General features: G+C 37.8%; 1 pseudogene; it reads left to right on the forward strand.

Moving 5' to 3' along the window:
• LOC113053487 (dedicator of cytokinesis protein 9-like) overlaps positions 1-20,845 on the forward strand; it is a 45,988-nt pseudogene that overhangs the window by 21,540 nt on the left and 3,603 nt on the right.

A 20,845-nucleotide genomic window follows, 5' to 3' on the forward strand; every position in this document is an offset into this window, starting at 1 on the left:
CTGTTCTTGAACAGTGTTGTAAATACAACTTAACCATTGATTTCTAGTTGCGTCCTCTTTTGGAAGAGCAAAAAAAGTAGCTTTGCTTTCACAAGGAAACACACAGCGTCTCCACGACATGGCGGCAACAGCAGCAACATTACTACAGCGAGAATCAAAGTTACGCCTTCTTTCTTTGCGTGAACATTTGGGAGGTGTTATGCAAATATTTCCACATAGTGATGTAGACTTGGGGGCGTGTTTAAAAGAAGTGTTTTAGGGGGGCGTGGGAAAGTCTTAACTTTCATAAAGAGTATCGCTTTGGGTTTGAGACAGATCTTATCTATTCATGAACAGCTTGTAGCATTTCAAAGAGAAAGGAAAACTTGAAAATGCATCATATAACAGCTTTAAGGGGTATGGCCTCCAGAAGCTACCATTTTTTTTATTATTCATCAAAGAAATGTATCACAGTTTCTACAAAAATATAAAGCAGCACAACTGTTTTCAGTATTGATAATAAATCATTTTTGAATGTTCCCTGAACATCAAATCATCATATCAGAATGATTTCTGAAGGATCATGTAACACTGAAGACTGGAGTAATGATGCTGAAAATGCAACTTTATATCACAGGAATGAATTAAATTTTACAAAAAAATTATAGATATACAATAATATTTAATAAAATGGCACAATACTACTGTTTTTAATGCATTTTTGTCAAATAAATGCAGTCTTGGAGAGCAATGAATGTTATTTATTTATAGTCATTGCATTTATTAAGATTTGTATCACAATAACTCCTCCACTAGGTGATTAACTGTGTGTGATGCGGTCTGCTTTGTGTTTTGTCAGTGTATATACGGGCGTCCAGGAGGGCCTCTCTTCTGTAAGAAAGCGTTTGCTGCGGTCTTACACCATCAGCAAAACCCAGAGTTTTATGAAGAGGTGAGATGTTTACCTCTGAGCTCTTACATCACTGCATGTTTGTGAGTTTGCAGCACTTAAGGTCAAACTGTTGTGTTGTCTGTGTTTTTATCATGTCCAGTTTAAGATAGAGCTGCCGACACAGCTGACGGACAGACATCATCTTCTGTTCACTCTCTATCACATCAGCTGTGACAGCAACAGCAAAGCCAGCACTAAGAGACGAGAACAGGTGGAGACACAAGGTGAGACACACATTCACATAAAACCTTCTGAAAGCAGCCTTAACCACTGGGCTGAAAATACACAGTGAAGGAGTAAAAAGAGAATCAATATTTAGATCCATTATTACTAATAAAACAGAATGTGTGGGCTGCATACATTGGCATTTTTAAGTACCCCGTTTCTTGCAATGTACCATTCTACCCACTCATTATGTGTTGTGTTGTATCTGTGTGTGTGTGTGTAGTGGGTTATGCATGGCTCCCCTTGTTGAAGGATGGCAGAGTCATCATGAATGAACAGCAGGTGGCAGTGGCTGCAAACCTGCCATCAGGTTACCTGAGCTACCAGGACAACAGCAGCAAGGTGAGAGACCCAAACACTGATTTTGATCATGTTGCTTTTTTAGTGGGGTTGTGTGTGTGTGTGTGTGTGTGTGTGTTGATTTGTTGGTTTCTCTTGTTGCTTTGTGTTGTTTTTTGTTTTTGTTTTGTTTGTGGTGTTGTCTTTTGTGTGTGTACATGGTTTTACTTGTTTTGTTTTGTTTTGTTTTGTTTGTGGTGTTGTCTTTTGTGTGTGAACATGTGTTTTCTTGTTTTGTTGTATTGTGTTGTGTTTTTGTTTAGTTTAGTTTTATTATGTTTTTTTGTTGTTGTTACTGTTCCATTTTGTTTTGTAGTGTTTTGTTATTTTTGTATTTTGTTATGTTTTGTTTCTGTATCGAGTTGTATTGAGATGTGTTGCGTTAAGTTGTTAAAGGGATACTCCAACCTAAAATGAAAATGTCATTAATCACTTACCCCCATGTTGTTCCAAACCCGTAAAAACTCAATTTAAGATATTTTGGAAGAAAAACTGAAAAAATGTTATATGAAGCAACGGGAACACTGTCCTCTGTCACTCCATAACACGTGTTTTATTTAAAATCAAAGCTGAATACACGTAGAAACAGCGCATCCTTGTGGCGCGGAGGACACAGAAGAGCACACGCAGTATACATTGATATGGAGAGACACAGAGGAGACGTTGACAAAGAAATAATTAAATAAAGTGGATATTTTTATTTTCTTCGCTTACAAAAAATCTTCCCGTCGCTTCATATAACCCAGATTGCACGTCTGATGGAGGATGGAGTATTCTAACGACGACTTTTTTAAAAAAAAAAGGTCCTTTTCTGGACCTTGACGCTGTTATTTACTTGGCAGTCAATGGGGTTTTCATCCAAAATATCGTTATTGCGTAGTTTTTCAGCGAACTACGGCTCTATGTAGTAAGTGCGGCTCCATTTAAAAACAGTGGATGGACATTTACCGCTAATCACAGAACCGGCTTTACTGACGAGACTCGCATGGCAGTCGCATGCGATTAATTGTGCTGCCCTAACAGGTACATATACTCGGAGGGTGAAATTTACATATAATCATGACAGAGCATGAAATTCGACCTAAAGTACCTGAAAATGCATATTTAGAGGCCTACACCTACTGACAATGTGTGTTAAAAAAATAAATAAAAAAAACTAAAACCCTAAAATATTTACTTACCGTATCCCCTAAGATTTTAAGTTAATATTTCAGTTGTTTAACAACATATTTGCATGTTCACAGTTATTGACATGTTGGTTAATGGTCATGTGACATGGAGGTAAACAAATAAAATATTCCATCTTTTTTAATAAGCGTTACATTTTGATTGTTTCATTTAAAAAAAAAAAAATTCCGGTTACACTTTATTTTAACGTGTCCTTGTTACACATATTGCATGTTAAGTACTATTGTAATAACAATTAATTATGCATAATTATATGCAAGTAACCCTAAGCCAAACCCCAATCCTTACCCTGATCATATAGTAAACACATGTAGTTAATTAATTTTACTCAGTATGTATACTGTATGTATAATTACACTGTAAAAAGGACACAGATAAAGTGTAAATACATTTTATGATTTAATTAATAGCTTTTCACACAACCCCCTGTTTGTGTGTGTGTGTGTGTGTGTGTGTGTGTGTGTGTGTGTGTGTGTGTGTGTGTGTGTGTGTGTGTGTGTGTGTGTTTCAGCAGCACACTGGTCAAGAGGTGAAGTGGGTGGATGGAGGAAGGCCACTGCTCAAAGTCTCCACACAGCTGGTGTCCACTGTATACACACAGGTATGACGTGTCTTAGATCAGACTAGCCACAAAGTAAACAGGTACAAAATGTTATATCAAGTGTTAATACATATATATATATATATTTCTTTCTGATCAGGATCAGCATCTGCATAACTTCTTTCATCACTGCCAGAGTATTGAATCCACAGGCCAGTCACGAGGAGAACTGATCAAATACCTGAAGGTACTTGCTGTTTGAAGCCTGGAGGTGTTTGCTCGGTCTGCGTTAGCAGGCGTTTCTCACCTATCTCATCCTGAGATCACAGTTCGGTCTCTCTCATCCTCTGTAGAGTCTGCATGCCATGGAGGCTCATGTGATGGTGAAGTTCCTCCCCACGATACTGAACCAGCTGTTTCGTGTGCTCACCATCGCCGGTCAGGATGATGTTGCTGTGAACGTCACCAGGTCTGTACCGAGCAGCTGTCAGCTCTCTGCTACTGTCTTATTGTAGTAGTGTTGGTAGCACTTTAAAATAAGTTTCATTAGTTAACATGAACACTAGTATTTCTACAGCATCTCTTAGTCTTAGTTATCGATAATTTCAACATTTAGTAATGCATTATAGTTTGGTTTGGTTTGCTCTAGTTTGAGGTTTAGTTTAGTTTAGTTTAGTTTAGTTTAGTTTAGTTTAGTTTAGTTTTAGTTTAGTTTGCGTTTTGGTTTAGTTTGGTTTGGTTTGGTTTGCTCTGGTTTGAGGTTTAGTTTGCTTTGCGTTATGGTTTAGTTTAGTTTAGTTTAGTTTAGTTTAGTTTAGTTTTAGTTTAGTTTAGTTTACGTTTTGGTTTAGTTTGGTTTGGTTTGGTTTGGTTTGCTCTGGTTTGAGGTTTAGTTTGCTTTGCGTTATGGTTTAGTTTAGTTTAGTTTAGTTTAGTTTGCTTAGTTTAGGTTTTGGGATTTAGGTGTTTTGGGTTTTGGTTTCAGCTAATGATAAAACCCTGTTCCTCATTCTGTCTCTTCTCTTGTCAGGGTGATGATTCATGTCGTTGCTCAGTGTCATGAAGAGGGTCTGGAGCATCACTTGCGTTCTTATGTAAAGGTGCGCTGCATCATGATTCATCACATTTTGCTTGTGATGTCAAACAAGTATTTTTGATTATAACCCTTTGTAATCAACAGTCTTGTTTTCTTGTGTTTTGTTTTTGAGTAGTATGTTTTAAAGGTGGAGACAAACTTAACCAATGGTAAAACTGTCCACGAGGAACTGGCAAAAACCATGACCACTATCCTGAAACCCTCCACTGACTTCCTCACCAGCAACAAACTGCTGAAGGTACAGCCAGCGAATCAGATTCAACATCCCTCACAATGAAGAAGAACACTTCAAGTTTGTTTCATTAACTAACCTTAGGTTCATATTTTTTAAGTTTACATATAACAATTATAATCAAATCAGTGTACTAATAGTATAATTGTAAGTTTTCAAACTTTGTCAAAACTTCCCAGGTCTAAACTACTTTTTAGTTCAGAAAAGTATACTTTTAATATACTGTATACTGTAACTGTGGTCATATTGTCTACACAACTAGTTTACTAGTTTACAAGTTTTTCTCACTATTGCAACTATACAGTGAGCTTTACTGCAAATTAACTTATTAGTTTAATAGTAGTTAAATGTACTTCTAGCTGTCTACTGAGTTTATAAAAGTACGCTGTATAATAGTTTAACAGGTTTAATGTTGAAAGTTTACTTGTACTGTAGGTTTACTTTACTTGAGCCAAGGTTTCTCTATATCATTGTGCAGTCTCTTTGTATGTCTGTGGTAAGTACATACAAACTGAGGTATACTGTTTTATTCATAGTTTTAAATAAGTATACTAATAGCACTCTTGAATAAATGTGTAAGGCCCATGGCAGTGTTAATGGTTTAGTGGCCGTTGCATGTGTTATAGGTTCTGTATGTCCTCATGAATCTGTTTGGTTTCTCCTCAAGTACTCCTGGTATTTCTTTGAGGTTTTAGTCAAGTCTATGGCTCAGTACTTGATTGAGACGGGCAAAGCCAAGGTGAGGATGGGTAACATTACAGCATACAAACACAAGACATATGTTCTCGTGAAAATGTAAAAATCAAACCAGAAGTCCATAAATCTGATGTTTTTTTTCCATGTCAGTTGTGAAATAACCCCCTGTGATTTGACCCCTGCCATGTCCTTTAGTTGTCTAGGAGCCAGCGTTTCTCCGCTTCATTCTATCACTCCGTGGAGACCTTGGTGACCATGCTGATGCCTCATATCACACAGAAATACAAAGACAACCTGGACGCAACACGAAACGCCAATCACAGCCTTGCTGTCTTCATCAAGGTGAGCCGAGCTGCTGGTCTGCTCTCACAATATGAGGAAGACATCAAGCATCAAGGATTGAGATCTGGAAGTTTTAATTTTATTTTTTGCTTTGCTTTGCTTTTGTTTTGCTTTGTTTTATTTTGTGTTGTTTTGCTTTGCTTTCATTTGTTTTGCTTTTGCTTTGTTTTGCCTTGCTTTGCTTTCATTTGTTTTGCTTTTGCTTTGTTATGCTTTCAATTATTTTGCTTTTGCTTTGTTTTGTTTTGTTTTGCTTTGTTTTGCTTTCAATTATTTTGCTTTTGCTTTGTTTTGTTTTGCTTTGCTTTCAATTTTTTTGCGTTTGCTTTGCTTTGTTTTTTTTTTGTTTTGTTTTGCTTTGCTTTCATTTGTTTTGTTTTGTTTTGCTTTCACTTGTTTTGCATTTGCTTTGTTTTGCTTTGCTTTTGTTTTGCTTTGCTTTTGCTTTGCTTTGCTTTATTTTGCTTTGCTTTATTTTATTTTATTTTGCTTTGCTTTGATTTTTGTTTTGCTTTACTTTTATTTGCTTTGCTTTTCTTTGTTTTGCTTTGCTTTGCTTTATTTTATTTTGCTTTGCTTTGTTTTGGTTTTTGTTATGCTTTGCTTTGCTTTGCTTTGCTTTGTTTTGTTTTGTTTTGTTTTGTTTTATTTGTTTTGCTTTGCTTTGCTTTGCTTTGTTTTATTTGTTTTGCTTTGCTTTGCTTTGCTTTATTTTTTTTATTTATTGATTTATTTATTGATTTATTTATTTATTTTTTATTTATTTTTATTTATTTATTTTTTATTTATTTTTTTGCTTTGTTCTGCAGTTAATCCAGCAAAATGTACTTCATTATTAGAATCTTAATTATGTATTCAGATTACATTAACAACAAACCAAATTGCAGCTCTCGTAAAAGCACGCTAGTTTGTTTCTGTGAAGCACTAAATAGTTCAAATTTTGAACTTTGTGGTAAAACAAACCTAGAGAATGTTTACAGTTTCTACCATCTTTATTAGTAATAAGTTGTAGGAAGTGTTTGAGGAAGTGTTATTGATGTTGTCTAGAATCAGTCAGTAAACTCAACCATTGATCATTTTCACCAGCGCTGTTTCACCTTCATGGACAGAGGCTTCATCTTCAAACAGATCAACAACTACATCAACTGCTTCATGCCTGGAGACACAAAAGTAATTTTTTCTGCTTTTTTATCTCCGTTTACAACCGAATATGAGAATTATTTATCTTCAAATATATATTCCATCTTAGAAGGATTTCCCATGGTGTAATCTGATGCCTCTCTTTCTCTTTTTCCTTCTCACTTAGACGCTGTATGAGTTTAAGTTTGAGTTTCTGAAGGTGGTCTGTAATCATGAGCACTACGTTCCTCTCAATCTGCCCATGCCGTTCGGGAAGGGCCGAATCCAGCGCTTTCAAGGTCAGCCATCATTAAAGAGAAGAACAGAAAGTGTGAAAAATAAAAGACTTTGTAGAATATTGATGGAATGGGACTGAAGGCTGAAATCTCAAATTTTTTTCTATAATTATTATATTTAATTATAGCCTTCAAAATTTCCTCTAATCCAGGGGTTCTCAACCAGGGGCCTTCAGCAAACATCCAAGGCGGCCTCAAGATGACTTAAATGATGAAGTATTAAAATAAGCCAAAACAACTACAAATCAAAATATTTATTTATTTATTTTCTTTGAAAAAACAAGATTCCCAATGTCTTGAAAACCCTGAATATGTGATATAGTCTACTTTAAAAAGTGTGATTTCTAAACCTGAAAATGTAATGCAAATTATTAAATTATTATATAAATTTATAATAAATATACGTTTTTCTAGGTTTTCTTTGCCAAGCTCTAAAATAGTCAAAAGGTTGAGAACCACTGCCACAGTCAATATACAATAGTATATTATATTTCATACTAATAATAAAGTCACTTCTACACGTACATAAATTTAGTCACGTTTAGTTAAAACAATTAAATGCATCATAGTCACACGAATGTGAAATAACAATGTATTTGTTGTTTTATTGTCTGAATGTGTTGATGAAGACAGAAGTTGTATTTTTGGGCTGGACTGTTCCGCTATCATTTCTGTTTCGATAGATATGATGCCTGTTGTCTTTATTCAGGAGTAGTACAGGAGTGACATTTTGGTGCTGAACTCACACACTTCTCTGTGTCTCTGTCAGATCTTCAGCTGGACTACTCTTTAACTGATGATTTCTGTAAGAATCACTTCCTGGTGGGGCTGTTGCTGAGGGAGGTGGGCGGAGCGGTGCAGGAGTTCAGAGACATCCGTCAGATCGCTGTACAGGTGCTGAAGAACCTGATGATCAAACACGCTTTTGACGATCGCTACTCCTCCAAGGTGAATAAGCAATGTCCTTTTGGTACGAACACGTGTGCTCAGAACACAGCTCTGAATGTATTAAATATAAAGCGTGTTTTGTCTGTTTTCAGGGTCAGCAGGCTCGCCTGGCTACGCTGTACCTGCCTCTGTTCAGTCTGCTGCTGGAAAACGTCCACAGGCTCAACATTACAGAGGCGTCTCCTGTCACCAACCAGACTAACGTTGTAAGTCTGACACCTAGTGTTTGCTTCAGACTGTGCAGCATTATAGAACCGCATATTACTACACATGCAGGCTTGCTGCAGGTTTTAATGGATAGTTCATTGAAAATTAAAATTTGTCATTCCAAACCTGCAGAATGGGCGTGATGATCATGTAATGATTACACCTACAAAAAATGTGTCCAGTCCGGTGGACAGCAGCCTGCAGAAAGAAGTGTTTGGAGTGATATCAGGAACAGGTGAGACACAGCGTCCGAACCAGCCGGATTACTAGATAATTCATACACAATACATTTTTTAAATATATTTATATATATAGAGAAGTCATTTTAAATATGATACATCAGATGTATTGTATTTAATAAATATGATCCATCAGGCTCAGTCATCATTGTATTGCATTGCATTAAATGTTTCAAACAATTATGTTTTGTTCATAAACCAAGCATTTAAAAGTTATTTTAAAGACATCATTGAGATATAGAGTGACAAGTGATATTTTTACGATTTTATGCAAGTAATGTTATACTTTTAAAAAGAAACAGAATTTTATCTTACTTTTTGGTCATATTAATATCAGCAGCTGCACTACATGTAATATTTTTGCTAATTTTGAGCCCATGAATAAATCTAAGGTGTTTCTTTTCTCCTCAAGTATGAGCTCAATATTCTCTAATATTCCTTGCACTGTATGAGCCACACTGTAAATGTCTCATGTATCAAATATGATACTTTTTTTGTCATTTATTTTGTGCAAACATTCAGAAACTTAGATTTTTTTGACTGTTATCCTTATGTAAGGCTTTAACAGGGTTGAAATAATTGTGTTCAGATAATTGTTCTGTGAGTAATATGGTCTGAGCGTGATTGTGTCCATTGTATTGATGTGTCTGTGTTTGTCAGTCTCTCCTCACACTCCGACCGTGAGCTCTGTACGGCACACCGACTCACGCAGCTCTCTTATCAGCTCGGACTCTGGGAACGGCCTATCAGAGCGCAGCACTGACAAGCCACTCCCCCTAGACAAGGTACTGCTCACATGACCTGATTTTCACTTCTTTAGCACATTATTAATGATGGACTATTATTATGTTTTGTGTTTACGTGTCGGAGTGTGTGTGTATGGCTGTACAGTTATCCTTGTATGAACAGGTGTGTGTGTGTGTGTGTGTGTGTGTGTGTGTGCTAACCTGTGGTTGTGTGTCTCCTGCTGTCGCGGCGCTCAGCGGGAGCGTTTCACTCGCCGTCACTCTGCCAGCATGCTGCGTTTCTTTACTGACTCAGAGGACACGTCTCTCTCTGCACGTCTCAAACGCCAGACCATGGACTTCTCTCTGCTGTCTACACCGGCTGAGCAACACACACACCCTACACAAGTATTACATCACTGATGACCTATGACCCCTGCCCTGCCGCTCTGCTATTACCACTCACCTTTGACCTCTTACCCTACACTGTCCCAGTCTGACGTGCCTGAGTGAGCATTTGGCTTTAATCATCCTCCGTTCCCTTAGCTAGAAGATCAGGATTGACTGTTAAAGTGGTCATAATGCATTGTTTTCCCTGAGGGTCTAGAAGATCTTTTGAGGAATATTGGTAACCAAACAGTTGGCGGTAGCCATTAACTTGCATAGTATGGGAAACAAAAATACTATGGAAGGCAATGGCTGCTGTAGTACTATTTGGTTCCCAACATTCTTTTGTGTTCAACAGAAGGCAGGCTTTATTTTTCTGTTCTTGTTGTTTTATAGCAGCTGTACCTTTAAGACTATGTAAATCTGTCAGATTTTCAGCTTTATTAGTAATTTGCAAAACTGAATGAAACAGAAACATTCTCATTGTGAACGTGTTAAAAACTGATTGTGTTAAATACATTTTACATTAGATTTCCGTCCATATTTAATAACATTATATTTCACTCACACATAGCTTTAAAACTCCTGCTCAAACACATTTCTGGACAGAAAACAATAACACTTCTAATGAATAATGGGTTTATTACTGAAATAAAACACACACACAACACCTCTAAAATTCACAAATGGCACCAAACTCCCAATTGCTATTTGATTCATCATAGATTAGATCTCCTAGATTAGAGTTCATTTAGCTTCAGTTATGTGAGTTTATTATTATCTCATTGAATATTGATGTGCTTTGTAAAACTTTTTAGTTATTTTACAATGTTATGGAAAAATCTCAAGGACATTTATGTTTGTCATTATTTTCTCTGTGGTTAATTATTAAATCATATTTATTTCAGGTGTTAACAGTGATTAACAAGCAATGCCATTAATGTAAATGAAGGACAGGGTCAGGTGGAGTTGCTATAAATCAATAAATCTAAACTGATTAGAGAGAATAATGACACCCCCCCCCACACACACACACACACACAACACACTCTGAAGCTCAAAGATTCCAAACATTCTCTCAGTCACTGTGATGTCATAAGATCAGCTTTAAATTCTATATTCTCTTTAATCAAATGAGATCTATTGGTTTATAGCTACTCCACCTGACCCCGTCCTTCATTTACATTAATGCTTGTTAATCACACCTGCTATAAACCTGATTTAATAAGCAAACAGAAAATAATGAAGAACATACATTTCTTTGAAATGATGCTAGAATTAATTATTTTACAAAGCACATTAATATTCAGTGACATAATAAACATGATAAGCTGAATGATGAGCATTTCGGTATAAAGAAATAAATCAGACCTGAACTGGAGCTTCATATAAACTGATCTCTGACAAATCACACGAATCTTCAGGATGTTAGTTTTCGTTTAATATTAAACATCTCATTTATTAAAAGTGTTATTGTGTCCTACATTATAAATGTGTGTATGATAATAAAAATATGTGCAGGTTGTTGGGAACACGGTCCATGAGAGCAGGGCTTTTCAAACCATTGTTGGAATTAAAAGTGATTAAAAAAAAACTAAAGCTGAGAAAAAAAATAGCTCGGTCACAATCAATAGACAAAAGATCGGTCTTATTAGTGTTAAATAAATAAATGTGTATAATGTGTAAAATATAGGAAAATATATTTATAGTCATGTGTTTTTTTGTTTTTTTGTTTTTGCAAATAAACAATATTTTAATTGCAGTCAGACCAGAACACCTTCAGTTATCCTCTCATAACTCTGGCTTGTACATTTTTTTTTTTGCACATTATTTAGATAGATGTTGAATAAAATGGCTACTGGTTTTAATATTTAGGCCTTTTTTCTTTCACATAAATGGTCTTGTGCACTGGAAGTTCAAGTTCGAGTCTTAAGGAATGCATCTAGCTCTATGTCATGATATGGCCTGGTTAAGACATCTTTCATTGGGGAGCAGACATCGTCTGTATTTTATAGATCTTGTGCCTAAACCAACAGCTGATGCTTCCAGTCTCAGGAAGCTGAGTCAGTAAATCTGTGGCGCACTGAATGATCTCTCTTTGATTCTCTTCTTTTGTTGCATTTGAATGAGTCCAAAAACAGTCCTTCAGTCTCCATCTCTGTATCCGCATGATAAATGAAGTGAAAGACAGACGCATTATTCTGTGGGTTTCATAGTTTCCACACTGTGCTGACAGGGGAACATGGGGGATGTTCTGGCCAGTGCTGTGCTATCACTGTAGAGCAGTGTGTGTGTGTGTGTGTGTGTGTGTGTGTGTGTAGAGCTGCTCTCCCTGTCTGTAGAGAAAGAGCTGTTCTTGCACATGTGAATGGCTGTTTTGAATGCGTGCAGTATCATGGTCCTTGTGCGAGCCATGTATTCGAGTGTGCATGTGATTTGAGGTGTTAGTGAATGTGCATGTGTGTGTGTGAGTGCTTATAATCGCCTGGGTGTGTATCTACAGTTGCCCTAAAAAGTATTTGGACACTTAATTAAACAACACTTGTTTGCAGTTGATCAAACAAAATATAATTGAATTTAAAGAGACAAAAATGGACAAAACTTCAGACAAGTGAGACTTAAGTGTCGTGAATTACATGTTTTGTGGTCTGTGAATGTCTGATCTTGTTTTTCTCTGTGTCAGGGTCATGTCGCTGGGGTTCTGGGCAGCTCTTTGCTCCGCTGTGACAAACTGGACCAATCTGAAGTGAAGAACATATTAATGTGCTTCCTGCATGTGCTAAAGAGCATGTCTGAAGGTACACACGCACACACACACACACACACACACACACACACTGGGATGATATGAACATGCTTGTCTTTAACTGATACTCTTGCCGTGTGTTAGATGCTCTGTTCAACTACTGGAATAAAGCTTCACCCACAGACCTGATGAACTTCTTCAGTCTGCTAGAGTAAGTGCTGCACTTCACCTCCACAACACACACACACACACACACACACACACACACACACACACACACACACTCATCATTCATTTCTCATCTGATTTCAGGGTGTGTCTTCATCAGTTCAGATACATGGGAAAGAGACACATTGCAAGGTAACGTCTTCTTCCATATGTATTTTCTTTTTTACAAACATTTACTAACATTGCACGTTTGTAAAAGCAGATTATAAACATACAGTAAGTACAATAGAAATATAAGGATCATTGTATTTCATGCCAACTTGTACTTAAATGATGTAACAAATGAAAGCCTCTTATCAAGTGTTACACAAATATATCATGTTATAAATACAGTTTCATAATAGCATGTTTTTTGACATGCTATAGATACCAAGAGCAGTTGATAACATACACATATCAGCCGACCACTAATAGTGATCACAGACGCTGTATTGGTGTCAGAGAGTGTTTGAAGTGTTTGAAGTTGATGTGAAGTTTTGACGCTGTCTTCAGGACTCTGGAGGGATCTGGGCCGGTGGTTCACGAGCGACGCTCTCAGACTCTTCCTGTGTCCCGCAGCAGGACAGGAGCCTTACACATGAGACTGCAGCAGCTCAACAGTCTGGACAACTCCTTCACCTACAACCACAGTGAGACAGACGCGCTCTAACCCAGCTCATACATCTTTGAATAAAAGACACGAAGAGAAGGCTTTCTTCTGTTTTATTTGTAACATTTTATGTTGGAAGAATGTAATCAGCCTCGGGCCATCCAAAATGTAGATGAGATTGTTTCTTCATCAGATTTGGAGAAATTCATCATTCCATCACTTGCTCACCAGCGGATGCTCTGCAGTGAATGGGTGCCGTCAGAATGAGAGTCCAAACAGCTGATAAAAACATAACAGTAATCAACACGTATAATAATACTGACCACTCCAGTCCATCAGTTAATGTCTTGTGAAGTGAAGAGCTGCGTGTCTATAAGAAACAAATCCATTATTAAGACATTTTAACTTGAAACTGTCGGATCTCGCCAAAACACAAGTCTGTAACACCACTTCTTGACCTCTTACATAAAAATCCACAAACAAATTTTCAGAACCCTTATATAGTGCATTTAAATGGTTGTAAACAATGATTGATCTGTGCATATTTCTCTCCTGATTCAGATGAGATGACTGGAGAAAGGAATATTACGGTTAGTGAACTCGTATTTTAGCCAGAAGCTAAATTAAAAATGGCTAAAAAAGAATGAGTTTGGTCGTTATTGTTAACTGATGGACTGGAGTTGTGTGGATTATTGTGATGTTTTTATCAGCTGTTGTGACTCTCATTCTGACGGCACCCATTCACTGCAGAGCATCCATTGTTGAGCATGTGATGTAATGCTACATTTCTGAAATATTTCCGATGAAGAAACAAACTCATTTACTTCTTGAGCTTGTGAAATGAACAGTTTCATCTATGTGTGTGTGTGTGTGTGTGTGTGTGTGTTTGTAGCTTACAGCCATTCAGATGCAGATGTGCTGAATCAGTCTCTGTTGGAAGGAAACATTGCCACAGAAGTTTGTCTAACAGTTCTGGACACACTGAGCATCTTCATCATGGGCTTTAAGGTCAGACATCATCATCATCATCACCTGATCTCACGAGCGAAGCTCATGTGCTTTATTCCTCACTCATAACAGTGTGTGTGTTTATATGTGTGTTTGCGCTCAGACTCAGCTGAGTTTGGATCACGGCCACAATCCCCTCATGAAGAAAGTGTTCCAGGTTCATCTCTGCTTCCTACAAATCAACCAATCAGAGACGGCCCTCAAGCAGGTCTTCACTTCCCTTCGCACGTTCATCTACAAGGTGAGTGTGACAATAGAGTAAGCACATCAAATCAATGGCTGTCAATGGGATGGTCCATCCAAAAATATGAAATTTCTAGGGCCCTATAATTTCTGTGGTGTGGAAAATAGAGACAGAAAACCTATAATGCCACAGAATTTGGAAAAATATGGATTAATTATGATTAATAAATCAAAAGTATAAAAAGTGTACAGTTGATCGAATTGCTATATGGACTGTGTCTGTGGAAATCAAACTCCAAAAGACTGATATTTAATTATGGAGTTCTTTATAATAAAGGCAAAATAATTAAACCTTTATTTTTTTTAAGGAATATCACATAATTTTTGAGCAGCACAAAAAAAAAAGAATAATAATAAGAATTGTTACAATAACAGTATATTATATTATTGAAACATAAATATATTCTAGAATTATATTTTAAAAGAATCATTAAATGGTTAATGATTTATGCTTTCATTTAATTACCACTGTTTCTGACAATAAATATGTATTAAATCAGAGATTTAATTATTAACTTGTTACAGTTATATGAAATGTATTAGACTTTATGTTCATTAAAATTGTATTAAACCATTAAATTGGAATACAGAAAAAATTAAACCTAAAGCACAGAATTTGTCAACAATAAAGCAGAATTTAGGACACGTAAAATGATTTTTGAAGACTGCTCATACTCATACTGTGTGTCCAGTTTCCTTGTACCTTTTTCGAGGGCCGTGCGGATATGTGTTCATCTTTCTGCTATGAGATCCTGAAGTGCTGTAACTCCAAACTGAGCTCCATCCGCAGCGACGCGGCTCATCTGCTCTACTTCCTGATGAAGAGCAACTTCGACTACACTGGACGCAAATCTTTCATCCGCACGCACCTGCAGGTCATCACATGACACAGTGTTTGGATGTGTCTGGATTATTTCATTCGGTCTTTCCAGATTCAGTGTCGCCAGCAGGTGAAGATGTCATAACGATGTCACGCTGTGATTCCTCAGGTGGTGATTGGCGTCAGTCAGCTGATCGCTGATGTCATCGGAATAGGAGGGACGAGGTTCCAGCAGTCGCTGTCAATCATCAACAACTGTGCCAACAGTGACAGAACTATCAAAGTCAGTTCAGATACACGTACATGCAAACACTAAATCTTGAATAAAATATACATTTAACATACAATTCTAGAATGTTACTTTCTAGTATTGGATTGAACCATAATAGCTTGTGCAAATGAAGCTGTGCACAAGCGTATACTCTTAGATTCGCACAGTCACACACAGTCACTCGTCCTCCTCCTGCAGAACACGGCATTCCCATCCGATGTCAAAGACCTGACCAAGAAGATCCGGACTGTGCTGATGGCCACGGCTCAGATGAAGGAGCACGAGAGAGATCCGGAGATGCTGGTGGACCTGCAGTACAGTCTGGCCAAGTCCTACGCCAGCACTCCTGAACACCGCAAGACGTGGCTGGACAGCATGGCCCGGATCCACGTGAAGAACGGAGACCTCTCTGAGGTACAGCGTACACTTATCTAATTATCTGTCTGACGTACTGTGAAGCTCATGTCCTCTTGTTTGCTTCTCTTCAGGCAGCCATGTGTTATGTGCATGTGTCAGCGCTGGTGGCCGAATACCTGAGGAGGAAAGGTTAGACACACACACGCACAAACACATGCTATTACAGCCTTTAGTCATGTGGAGTCAGTGTGAAGAACAGTCTAAGTCTTGTTTCTTTCCTCACCTTCTCTTTTCACCATGTCTGATAAAGCCTGTGATGATATAAGTTATCACGCACTATATAACTCACATTAAGCTGCATCTCTAAGAATTAAGACACTTAATGACCAGGACTCACTCCAAACAATGACCTTTCACCTTTTCTACCAGACATGATCACACAGCTGGCTGCTGTTTTTAAAGTGATAGTGCTTCAGGAAACTGTCTGTCGTTCCAGATGTGAATTGTAATGGTTGTGTGTGTGTTTGTGTAGGCATGTTCAAACAGGGCTGTACTGCATTCAGAGTGGTCACTCCAAACATCGACGAGGAGGCGTCCATGATGGAAGACGTGGGCATGCAGGACGTTCACTTTAATGAGGTGACAGCCCACAGACACTGCGTTCACCTCCGAGGTCAAAATAGCCATCAACAGAGGGAGTGATGGGAAACCCAGGAGAAGTCAGGAGAAACGAGTTTAAGATTGATTTGATACAACAACAAAAATATATGGTGGAATTAAATAAATGAAGTAGTATTAAATACATAAAGTGCTGCAGAAAATATATCTTCCTGCATATATATTTTACTACAATATCAGTGGTGTGAGTAACTCCATAGGAATCCATTGTTTCTGTTAAAAAACACATTGAATATCCACATCTGAATCTTCTGACAGGGACGATGTGAATTGTCAGTTTACACTGAATGCTAAACTACTTACACAATCGAGGTACGAGAACGTATTTGATATTTAATGTTACATTATGAGGTGGACCAATAAGGTTTCACTATCATATTTTGATCAGGGAAATTAAATGCAAGGTTTGTCTCATCGCAGCAGGTTAGGATACAGCATTAAAGAGTGTCAGAGCTGATTTAGTTCAATATTAGTCCAGTAAAAGAGGGAAGCAATAAACTAATGTCCATGTAACTGATGGTGATGGTCAGTGAGCGTATCTCCACTGTGACAATAATAAGATTGATCAACAGTCTTCAGCCCTCTGGAGCAGGGTTTACTAAAACTAAAACCATTCATAGTAATAGCAATAGTATCTGCTCTGAAGAAAATGTATTTAGTATGTCATGTGGAGACCTAAAGTGAGACTCAATATTCACTGTACACTTATATCTTAGTTGTAAGGGTTTGAGTGTGTGTTTGTCTGTGGGTCTTAGGACGTCCTGATGGAGCTTCTGGAAGAATGTGCCGATGGTTTGTGGAAAGCGGAGCGTTATGAACTCATCTCTGACATCTACAAACTCGTCATTCCCATTTATGAGAAACGCAGAGACTTTGAGGTACAGCAGTAACACACACACTGTGTTTTGATATCTGAGGATGAGAGGGATACCGCATACACAGTTTATCCATCTGTCCAAGGTTTCTCTCCCTGAAATGACACACTTCAGTGCAGAAGTGACACTTCCCCTTGGTAAACTCTTGTTGTTGGTGTTTTGGGCAGAGACTGGCTCACTTCTATGACACCCTGCACCGTGCCTACAATAAGGTCACAGAGGTCATGCACACGGGCAAGCGCTTGCTGGGAACATATTTCAGAGTAGCCTTCTTCGGTCAGGTGAGTCTCATCCGCCTCACTCATCATGTCTTCATCAGGACGAGCTCTATAATGACTATCTGTTATCTATCTGTGATATAAATCATATTTCTGCTGGTTTACTGCCTGAAGGCATCGGTGAGTCCTGTGTGTTTGAGTTCAGCTTGCTTTGGCCTGACATGGACTACTGGACTTCTTTCTATGCTCATATTTTATCTTGTCCAGCCTGGGGCTTAAAACTTTATGGGATTTCAAATCCTCTAATGCAGTAGTCCTCAATTCCAGTCCTCTGCATATTTTGCATTAATTGTATTGAATGTGCATTTGTAGTGCACTTCAAAATCTTAAAAGGAAGATACTGCACGTAGTGTATAATTGATTAAATAAAAGGCCACTTCAATGTGCCCTTTGTAATAATGTCAAATTAAAAGTTTTACTTTAAAGGGGGGGTCAAATGCTCATTTTCACTCAATCTCCTGTTAATCTTGAGTACCTATAGAGTAGTACTGCATCCTTCATAATTTCAAAAAATCTTTAGTTTTATTATATTTATAAGAGAAAGATAGTCTATACCGATTTTTCCTGGAAAAACACGACCGGCTGGAGGCGTGACGTGTGGGCGGAGCTTAAGAATCACGAGCCCGAGTAGGCTTTTGCATTGAGAGCGTTTGGAAGCTGTGACATTAACGTGAGGAAAAAAACATCCAAAACAAACCATGGCTAACAGACAGATTCAGCGTATATTTATGATCCAGAATCAGATCCAGAGGCTGAAATTTACCAAGAGCAGCAGCAGCAACGTGTAGCAGTTGATTCTGTTCCCCTTGGTATGTCTGTTCCCCTTTACGCAAACATACTACAATTCTTGCGTAGTTGCCGAGTTACTATACGTACGATCAGAACTAGCGTGCGCAAGAAGCGTGACTGGATGTACGGCAAGTCAAATAGTTCAAAATACCGTCCTAAATCTTAAACTTGAAAATAATTTAAGACGAGAGGGTTTTCAACTTGAAATGTAAAAACATAAGACAAAAATAACGGAACAACTGCAAGATGAATAAAAAAATAAAAAAAGAACATAAACCGGAGTGTGAGAATCATTTTACTATGCTGCAGTGTAGCAAGAAATGTGTCCCTTTTTGCTTTCCTTACATCCAGGTGTGTTTGGTGTATTTCATGCGGGAAAGTTGCTAAATCCGCGGAATTTAGGCTACTTTGGGAAAATGTTTGATTGACTATTTGGTTGGGTTTATTACACGGACCTGACAACCCGAGGGGAAAACAGACATTCCGAGGGGAACAGAATCGACTGCTACAAACGACGTCTCTATGTGGTATGTACTGAAACTCTATATATTTGCTTAGCGGTTTTGGAAAATGACTAAGTTCCACTTTATGTCGTCTTTTTTTTTTTTTTAAGCTGTACATTTGGGAAGTGCAGTTTGATGACAACATCGCATGTTGTTTACTTGATGTGCTTACGCGCCGATAGCTAAGTTAACAACACAGAGATATTTGAAGCAGTTTTACTCACCGCATGCGGTTCCAACACACGATCGTGACCCTTTTTCGTTGGGACTGCATTATCCTTAAGAAATAAACGATGTGCAAATCCGGCGTCAAACTGGGCCTTGTTTGTAAAACAAGCATCTTCGAAATGCAGGGAACAAACACAAACACAACACAACTCTGTAAAAATAAACTCCATCCACTGGTCCCTTAATGCTGTTTTTTTTTTTTTTTTGGGGGGGGGGGGGGGGTAATCTGTGCAGGGTTGTCTTGCCCTGGCAACCAAAAACACACTCCTTTTGTGACAATTCGCTCTCGCTCTGATCAGTGAATGTCTCTGCTCTCAGTGCTCTGCTATACGGGAGCGTGCGCTCTTCCGGCAGAAGTGCCTCAGGACCCATATAAGGAAATTCCGCTCCATCTTATGTCACACAGAGCCGTACTCGAAAAAAACTTTCCGAAACTTGTGACAAACCGGAAGAGGTATTTTTGGAACAAAAATACTCCTTCAAACGTACAACTTAATTTTTGAAACTTTGTCCATGTTTAGCATGGGAATCCAACTCTTTAACAGTGTAAAAAACTCAGTATGCATGAAATAGCATTTCACCCCCCCCTTTAAGGATGTTTTAAATCATTGTGTTTTGTCATGCTTTAAAGTAGACTTGTTTTGACGTGTGACTAACACTGAAGCACATGTGAAGTACTTGATTATGATTTTAACTGTAGTGCGTTATTTGATATTACATCTAAAGTGTCATAAATGCTTGTTGGTAAATTTGACAATACTCTTTGAATCATGTTTGAAGTAATTATGAAATTGAGACCTACAAACGTTAGCAGCGGCATCAAAACAAAGTTCAGCTAATTGCATTTAATATAAATTATAACTATAACCCGTTTTGATTTATATACCATTAGCATGCAATTAAGTGTCAGAAAATTAGATTTGCATTATTTGCATATTTCAACCCAACTACCTATTTTTCTTTTTATATGAAATGACTAGAAAGATAATAACTAATGCGTGGTTAGACAGCACAGCAGTGTCTCTCCTCTGAAGTGTGTTTCTGACTGTGTGCGGTCATTGTTTCTGTCGCTCTGGTGGTCTGTGTCTCTAGCAGTACCAGTGTGTTGACTCTGAGATGAACGAGGTAAACTCAACATCACTTCTTCATGTCTGTTATCATCATAATCCCTGTTTACTAATTAGGATCTAAACACTTTTACAGTTTTTTTGTTCCTCCTAGTATTTCCGGATTGCTGTTGAAAATAATTGTGTCCTGTGGCTAGCTTAGTACTCAGAAATGAGTAGGCAAGTAGCTTGATTTTTCTACTATCTTCCGATTGATTCAGATGTGCTTGTTGTTCAGGGATTCTTCGAGGATGAAGATGGGAAAGAATACATATACAAGGAGCCCAAATTCACCCCGCTGTCTGAGATCTCACAAAGACTCCTCAAACTGTATTCGGACAAGTTTGGAGCAGAGAATGTGAAAATGATTCAGGATTCTGGCAAGGTAAGAAATGACTATCATGATTATCAAAACCAATTCTGATTCACATTGCTGCTTATTCTGGCCAAGAACTACCCACACTCCTAATTTTATTAATAAATTGCTGTTGCTTTTGATCCGTTTTATGCATTGTTGCTGAAAAAGTTTTATTATTGACCCAAACTTAGGATGTAATATGCCTTATATATATGCTGCTATAAAGTGGATAGTTCTTGTCCTTAAGCTGAAAATAA

This window comes from Carassius auratus, chromosome 34 (genome assembly GCF_003368295.1).
Source record: "Carassius auratus strain Wakin chromosome 34, ASM336829v1, whole genome shotgun sequence".
NCBI classification, from domain to species: domain Eukaryota; kingdom Metazoa; phylum Chordata; class Actinopteri; order Cypriniformes; family Cyprinidae; genus Carassius; species Carassius auratus.